The following is a 7,664-nucleotide window of genomic DNA, read 5'->3' as shown; positions in this document are numbered from 1 at the left end:
GGGGGCAGGGTGGTTAGGATAGAAATCGATTTGGGCCTAGACAAACAGGGAATTTACATTTCTGTAGAAACAAGTTTGTGTGACCATGAAATCTGCATGTGCTACTTCTGTCTGTGTTTCTGTTGCCTCGGCCACAACATGACCCCAAGAACAGGGAGCCGACTTTATGCATCTTTAAAACCTCTCCTTCTCCTCCTCACCAGAGCCGAGCACAAGACCTGCAACATAGTAGGTGCTCTACAAAAACGTTTGTTTAATAAAAGATTGTTAGAGTGAAGGAATCAATGAGGAAAGGAGGCTACTGACGTGGGAGGAAACAAGCCCAACAGATCTTTAAACCAAATCGATTCAACTGTATCTTGATGAAGGAGACAAACCTAGAAATGCACGCACACATGCAGATTGGTAGAGAGAAATCCTGCAGGCAGAACAGAGCTAGGAGCACCAAGAGGAGACAGCCTAATCAGAGAGCCAGACGGGGCCCCACCTGACTCTCACTGCAGCTGGGAAAAAAAAAAAAAAAAAAAAAGAAAGCCTAGAAGGTTCAGCGGGCGCAGTCTCCCCACCTCCGCCCCGCTCCCGCTGCCCGGTGAGGCGGCATGGAAGCTGCGGGGCGGGGAGGCGGCGGACCAGGGCTTTCCAGAACGAGGCAGGCTGGTGTGAGCGCAAAGGCCCTGCGATTGCTGGAGCAACGGTGGCGACACTTGAGTTATTCACAAAGGCTGGAATTCAAATGAGGCTGGCGCGGCTCCAAGTCGCAGTAGCTTAGGAGGAGGGGGAAAGGCGTATTAAGTATTCGTCAAGATCTCAGCGTTGCATGGGCTCCAAGCTTTCTCCATCTGCATCCCTCCCTCAACCAGATTTCTGCGGGGAGGGGCGGGGGTCTCCTCCAGAAGCACTTTATCAGTCAGCCTGTGAGGTGGGGGTGGGGGTGGGGGGCCGAAGTTAGGCAGAATTGTCTTATCACATGATGGGGGACCTGTATCATGTGATGACTCCGGTGATGTTGGAGGCAGCATGTGACTCCCAGGGCTACGTGGGCTCAAAAACAATTTAAATACAAAAACACAAGCAGGTTCCCCTCCTCTCTTTTGCCTTTTGGTCTGGCTCTCCCTCCCTTTGGGCTGGTGCCCGACTGAATGGAAAACCCGTCATCTTGCAGGCACTAACCTGTGAACACTGGGTACCTGGAGACCAGGCCCCCTCTGCTGGGGGTCCCCCAGGAGCTGTGCCCCATCATTCTGCAGCCCACTGACTCCCAGCCTGGTAAGTTACTGAACACTGTGAGCAATTATTTGTGAAGCTGTCCTAGGCTGCCTCATTAGCATGCACAGGACACCCTTGCTGGGCACGTTGGAAGGAAAGCGCCTGCCGGCTCCGGGGAGCTGCGGCTCTCGCTCTCGGTCCGCCGAACCTCCGCAGCCTCCCCGGAAAGCGGAGCTGCGCTGGTTACTGGTTACGTCGCGCTGGGGTGGAAGGAGCTCCCCCGTCCCTTTCCCCCCTCTCCCCGCCGGCCTGCCTCTTTCCCATCTCTTGCCTTCCTCAGCCTTGCTCCTCTGAGTCTCTCTCTCACCTGCCCCCTCCCTCTCCAACTCCTATTTTCTCCTCTTATTCGCCCCCCACTTCTTGTCTCTCTCTCCTGCTTTTCTTAGGGGTCTGTTCCCCTCACCTTTTAAAATTACTATTTTTCTGGACACCTAGATCTTCTATTCTTTCTGTCCAGAACCTGAAAGACAAGACTCTGAGGACTTGGTGATTGGAAATGCACTAATTATCCCTTCCAAAATGTTTTTCTCACTAACACAATGTACATGGCCCACTTCCTGTCGTGTGTGTGTGTGTGTGTGTGTGTGTGTGTGTGTGTGTGTGTGTGTTAGAGGGTGACTGATCTATTTCTTGGGGCCATCAGAACTGTTCCTCGGGTGGATGTTCATTGGCTAACCGGATCCCTGCTTAGCTAGATCATCAAGTGATAGGAGGGGCAGTTACAGCAGTCAGGAGACATTGCTTTCTGACCCCAAATGTCTGACTCTGTGGGAGAAGTGACGTTTTAAAGCAGGGGCCAGGATCCAGTGCTCAAGGCTTAGGACTGTATGCTTTTCAGAGGGCTGGCTCAGAGTTTGAGGCTGTACCTTTGTATAATGAGGCAGAGCATTGGTTGAAAAACTAGCCATGCAGGAGACACATGTAGATTTAATCTTGGCAGTGTCCACACTACTATAGGAAGCAGGTGTTGGCTGTGTCAGATCTAGCTTCTGGTTCACTGTTATCCAGGTGTGCTGACACCTGTTCAGCAAGAAATAACAGTTATTGAGCACAATCCACCCAACAACTCAATGAACAGGTACAATTTCTGTCTCCAATTTAGAGATAGGCAAACTGAGACACAGAGCAGTCAGTTAGGTCACTCAACTAGAAAGTGGGTAGAGCTAGGATTCAGGGCCCAGGAAGAATCTCTCCAGAGCCTGCACAGTTACCTACTGCGATAAACTGCCTAGAAAAAAAATCCATCCATGTTACTTTGTGACAGGTAGTATGCAAGGTTTGGGGACACCTCTGTGAGCAAGACAGAGACACCCTGTTCTCATGGGGTTTACAGTCCATTGGATAAGGCAGCTATTAAACATACCATATAAGACAACATATTATTTCAAATCAATGTATTTGCCTAGAAGAATAAGGGGGTGCCATGAGAATACGTAACTGGAGACATGCTTCAGTTGGGGGGACAAAGAGGAAGACTTGGTCAAAGGAGTCACCAACGCAATACTTAAGTTGGAACCTGAGAGAGGAGCCAGGAAGTCAAGCAGGTGAAGATCCAGGAAAAGCATTCCAGAAGGAATAATAGTATGTGTGAGGGCCTTGAGGTGGGAAAGAGCTGGGACCACCCAAAGACCAGCAAGAAGCCAGCGGGCTGAGCACAGTGTGATTGGGATGATGACAGGAGATGAGGCCATTCAGGCAACGTGGATATCTTGTAGGCCTTGCCAAAGTGACTTGGGTTGTATTCCAGGATCAATGAAAACCTATTAAAGCATTTTAAGTAGGGAGGTAGCATAATTGGATCTGCAGTATGAAAAGACTTCTTCAAGAGGTGTATCAGTTAGTTTTTGCTGCATTATAAACCACGCTGAGACATAGTGGCTTAAAACAGCCATGGGTTGTTATGCCACGGGTTGGCAGTCGTGGGTGGGATCATCTGGATGGTAGTTCTTGCTTGGGTTCACTCATGCAGCTAGTCAGCTGGCAGGCTGGCTGCAGGTAGCTGGTCCTAGATGATCTCATTCATTTGTCTGCTGATAGGCAGGGGCAGTTGAACTTGATCGGGTCATGTGTCTCCTCATCTAGTGAGCTAGCCCAGTCTTCTTCATATGACAGCTGGGTTCCAAAAGCAACGAGGTTGGGGTGGGGGTGCCCAATGCACATGCACATTTCAAACATCCACTTGTTTCCCATTTGCTAGCGTTCCATTGGCCTAGACAAGTTGCATGGGCAAGCCCAGATTCAAGGGATGGAGAAATATGTCTCTGAACCAGAGGAGCTACAAAAAATGGGGTTCCATTTGTTTCCAGTCTACAACATGAATTGAAAACGATAATCTGGTACTGTCTTCCTCTACTGTGGGAAGGAACTGAAAACCAGGAGGAAATTTGGGGTCAATTTTACTATGATTGGAAATGAACTTAAACTTGGTCATATATCAACCTTTGTTTTCTGATTGGAACAAGTAGGAGTCTGAGCATCTGTTTTGGACATGGATCAAGAGTGTATCTAGACTGTGATATAGAAATGTCTCCTTTTCTCACAGGGTTATCTGGGAACGGCTTAGAGTCTAGGAAGACTTTGAGATTGTTACCCTAGAATGAAATTTGGGCCATATGGAACTCAGAATGTGTTCAAGTGTTCCAGGCAAGGCAATAGCATGTACAAAGGCCCTGAGGCAAGGAAGTGGGTGGCCTGTTTGGGAACTAGGAGACAATTTAGTTTAATGTAATTGCAATGAAAATGGAATCGGAGTGGACAGATTAGAAAAAAATGCTTACGTGGTAGGAAAAGCAAGGCTTGCTGATGGATTTGAAAGGCGTTAAAGAAAAAGGACATATTAAAGCTTCCCAGGTGGGTGAACGTATTCCCAAAGTGGAAAGACTAGGAGAGGATGAGGGTATTTGCGAGGGGTGGGGGGTGGGGATGGGGATGAGAAGGACAGAAAAAGATAAAAAATTTTATGAACTGGGTCAAATGTTGCTGAGACACCGGGTAAATTGAGGACAGAAAAGTGTCTGTCTGACTTGGAACCTTGGAGCTAGCTGAAGACTTAGACTAGAGCAGTTTTGGTGGAGCAGTGAGGATAGAAACCCTGTTGGCGTGGGTAAAGGAGTGAAGGGAGGTAAGTAAACTATGAAAGGCATAATGGAAATCAGGCAGTATTTAGATATGGGGCAGGGTTAGAAGAACTGTCTTGATTTTATATTTGCTTTTTTAAAAACAATAGCAGCCTCTAGATGATGTAAACTCTCAATATGGTGCAGTTGAATGAGCAAGAGGGGATGGGATGGAAAAGTGTGTGTGAACAGATAGGTGATGACAGATTTTAATTTTTTTATAGGCGGGGATGAGGAGAAAAGATGGAACAGGCACACTAAGACTCCTAAATTTGGTACTGGGAAGATGAAGAGCTTGCTGTGTGTCAACTTTTGTTTTCACAACAAAGGCAAGGTCATTAGCAGAGAGTAAAGGAGATGGAAAGAGGAAAGAGAGGACATCTAAACTGGTCCTCTTGGAGAGGGAGAAATAAGCACTGTAAAGGAGGGAGCAGGGTTGCTACATAAAACAGAGTGCCTATGAAGAGTATGTATTGGGTCGTTTTCTCCACCGTCGTTTAAATGCTTGGGTTCAAGCACCTGGAGACGGTAGTGTCATCACGTTGAAGTTTTGCTGGACAAATCCCACAGGAAGATGTTGAAGGGGTTTACAAGGGAGTGATGGTCCAGGTGAGCCACAGAATCTAAGCTGGGCCAGGATGGGAACGGGCCCAGGAAGGGATGGTGGAGAATGAGGAAGTGGTAGAAGGCCAATGGAAGAGAGGTTATGAAGAGGGAATAACTGCATCCTTTAGGGAACCCTGCGTCAGCATCACCTGTGAGCTTGTCAGAAATGCAGATATCAGGCCCCACTTCAGATCTTCTGGATCCAAATCTGCATTTTAACGAGATCCTTCTGATTCAGATGTACATTAAAGACTGAGAAGTACAGATCTAAATTGTCCTATGAAAGAAGCATGGTGCTATTCTGGGCACGATGAGAAAGTAATGAACCCCAAAATGTCCCTTTCAAAGCAGATCTTGACTGAGCAAATTTCTTTTCTTTTTTTTTTTTTGCTCCAGTTTTTATCTTATTTTATTTTAATTTTAGTATGCAGAATTTCAAACATAGTTAAAACTTAGTGAAATCCAGTATACCATCATTAGCTTCAATAATTTTCAACTCATGGCCAATCTTGTTTTCTTTATACCATCCCTCCCACCCAGGATTGTTTTGAATTGAATCTTAAGACTGATATAATTTCATCTATAAATATTTCATTATCGACCTGTAAAAGACAAGGACTTCCTTTTTATTTATTTGTAATTTTTTATTTGTTTATTTTGACAGAGACAGTGAGTGGGAAAGGGGAAGAGGGAGGGGAAGAAGCAGAGAGAGAGAGCTCTACATGGGGCTCAAACTCACCAACCGTGAGATTATGACCTGAGCCGAAACCAAGAGTCAGACGCTTAACCAACTGAATCACCCAGGCACTTCAAGGAATCCCTTTTTAAACACAACCACTGTTCCATCACCACATCCCAATAAGATTGCAAATAAATCCTTATTATCGTCTGACCAGTTAATGCTCACACATTTGCAATTGCCATGTTATTTAATTTGCAGTATTTTCTTCCATGAGTATCCAAATATCCACACATGGAAGTTGATGAATATGTCTGTTAAGTCTTCTGTAAGTTACAGGTTCCTTCTTCATTTCTTTTTTTTCCCCTTGGAATTTTGTACTGAAGAAACAAGATGATTTGCCCTCTAGATTTTTCCAAAGTCTAGACTTTGCTGATTGTTTACTCATGGTATCATTTAATGTGTTCTGCTATGCTCTATATTCTCTGTAAACTGGTAATTAGATCTAAAGGGAATTGCTTTAGAAAAAGACCTTTGTGGTGAAATATATCACACATAAAGCATGTATGAAATACAGATGTAGAGCTTAAAGAATAATACCCTTGTGAAAACCACCTCCCACCGTAGAAATCTTCCAAAAACATCCCTCTTCATCTTCCCTAGAGGTAACCTTTATCTTGACTTCTGTAATAATTTTTCTGTTTTTTTTTCATGTATGTGTGTATCCCTAAGCAATATATTACTAAGTTTCTTCAACTTTGTGAGTTGTATGTAAATGTAATCACACTGAAGACATTTTTCTGTGGCATATGTATTTTGCCTGATATTTTTGAGATTCATTTCTGTTTATGTTTGTAGCTTCAGTTCATTCAGTTTCACTGGCATATAGTAATCAACCATGTGAATGTTTTACAAATTATTTATCCATTCTACTCTCTCTTTTTTTTAATGTCTATTTTATTTTTGAGAGAGAGAGAGAGAGAGAGGCACATATACGCATAAGCGGGGAAGGGACAGAGAGAAAGGGAGACAGAAGACCTGAAGATCTGTGCTGTCAGCGCAGAGCCTGATGTGGGGCTCGAACTCACAAACTGTGACATCTCGTGACCTAAGCCAAAGTCTGATGCTTAACCAACTGAGTCACCCAGATGCCCTATGCATTCTATTCTTTATGGTTCCTCCCCACCCCGACACACACACCCAGTTGGGGCTATTATGAATAACACTGTTGTGAACATTGTCACACATGTCCTGTGTACTTGTACAAGAATTTCCCTAGGCATATACCTAGAATTGAAAATGCTGGATCATATAGTATGCCTCAGTTCAACTTAAAACGTCCAAACTGTTTTCTGCAAGCTGATTTTGTTACTTTGCAATCCTTACACCTTCTAATTTCTTTTTGTTGCCTCATTGTACCAGCTAAATCCTCTAATACAATATACTAGAAACGGTGAAAGCAATTCTCCTTGTCTCATTTTGATCTCAAAGGGAAAGCATTCAATATTACACAGTTAGGTAACATGTTTGCTGAAGGGCTTTTTTAGAGTTTTGTGGGGTTTTTTAAATCAGATTAAGAAAATTCCTATTTCTCCTTTGCTCCGTTTTGTTCATCCATTAATGGGTTTTGAACTTTATCAAATATTTTTTCCTGTGTCTTTTGAGACAATAAAATTATTTTTCTACTTTATTCTTTTACCGTAGAGAATTATAATTTCTTTTTTTCCAGCTTTATCAACATATTATTAACATATAACCTGTGTAAGTATAAGGTGTAAAATGTAATGATTTGATACACATATATATTGTGACATGATTACCACAATAAAGTTAGTTAACATCTCCATTTTCTCTCATAATTTTTTTTTGTGTTTGTGGTGATAACATTTAAGATCTACTCTCTTAACAATTTTCAATAATATAATATTTTTTTAAGTTTATTTACTTATTTTGAGAGAGGGCACGCGCATGCACATGAGCAGGGAAGGGGGGAGAGA

At 43.8% G+C, this 7,664-nt stretch overlaps 1 long non-coding RNA gene across 1 annotated transcript; it reads left to right on the top strand.

Annotated features, from left to right (window-relative positions):
* Nucleotides 1-954: 954 nt before the first annotated feature.
* LOC109495238 lies at nt 955-5,023 on the top strand. The gene is made up of 2 exons (XR_002150540.2): nt 955-1,266; nt 4,607-5,023. It is a non-coding gene; the product is annotated as an uncharacterized LOC109495238 (long non-coding RNA).
* Nucleotides 5,024-7,664: the final 2,641 nt, after the last annotated feature.

Source organism: Felis catus, chromosome E3 (genome assembly GCF_018350175.1).
Source record: "Felis catus isolate Fca126 chromosome E3, F.catus_Fca126_mat1.0, whole genome shotgun sequence".
NCBI classification, from domain to species: Eukaryota; Metazoa; Chordata; class Mammalia; order Carnivora; family Felidae; genus Felis; species Felis catus.
The sequence above is the reverse complement of the archived record's forward strand: the minus strand, read 5'-3'. Positions and strand labels throughout refer to the sequence as shown.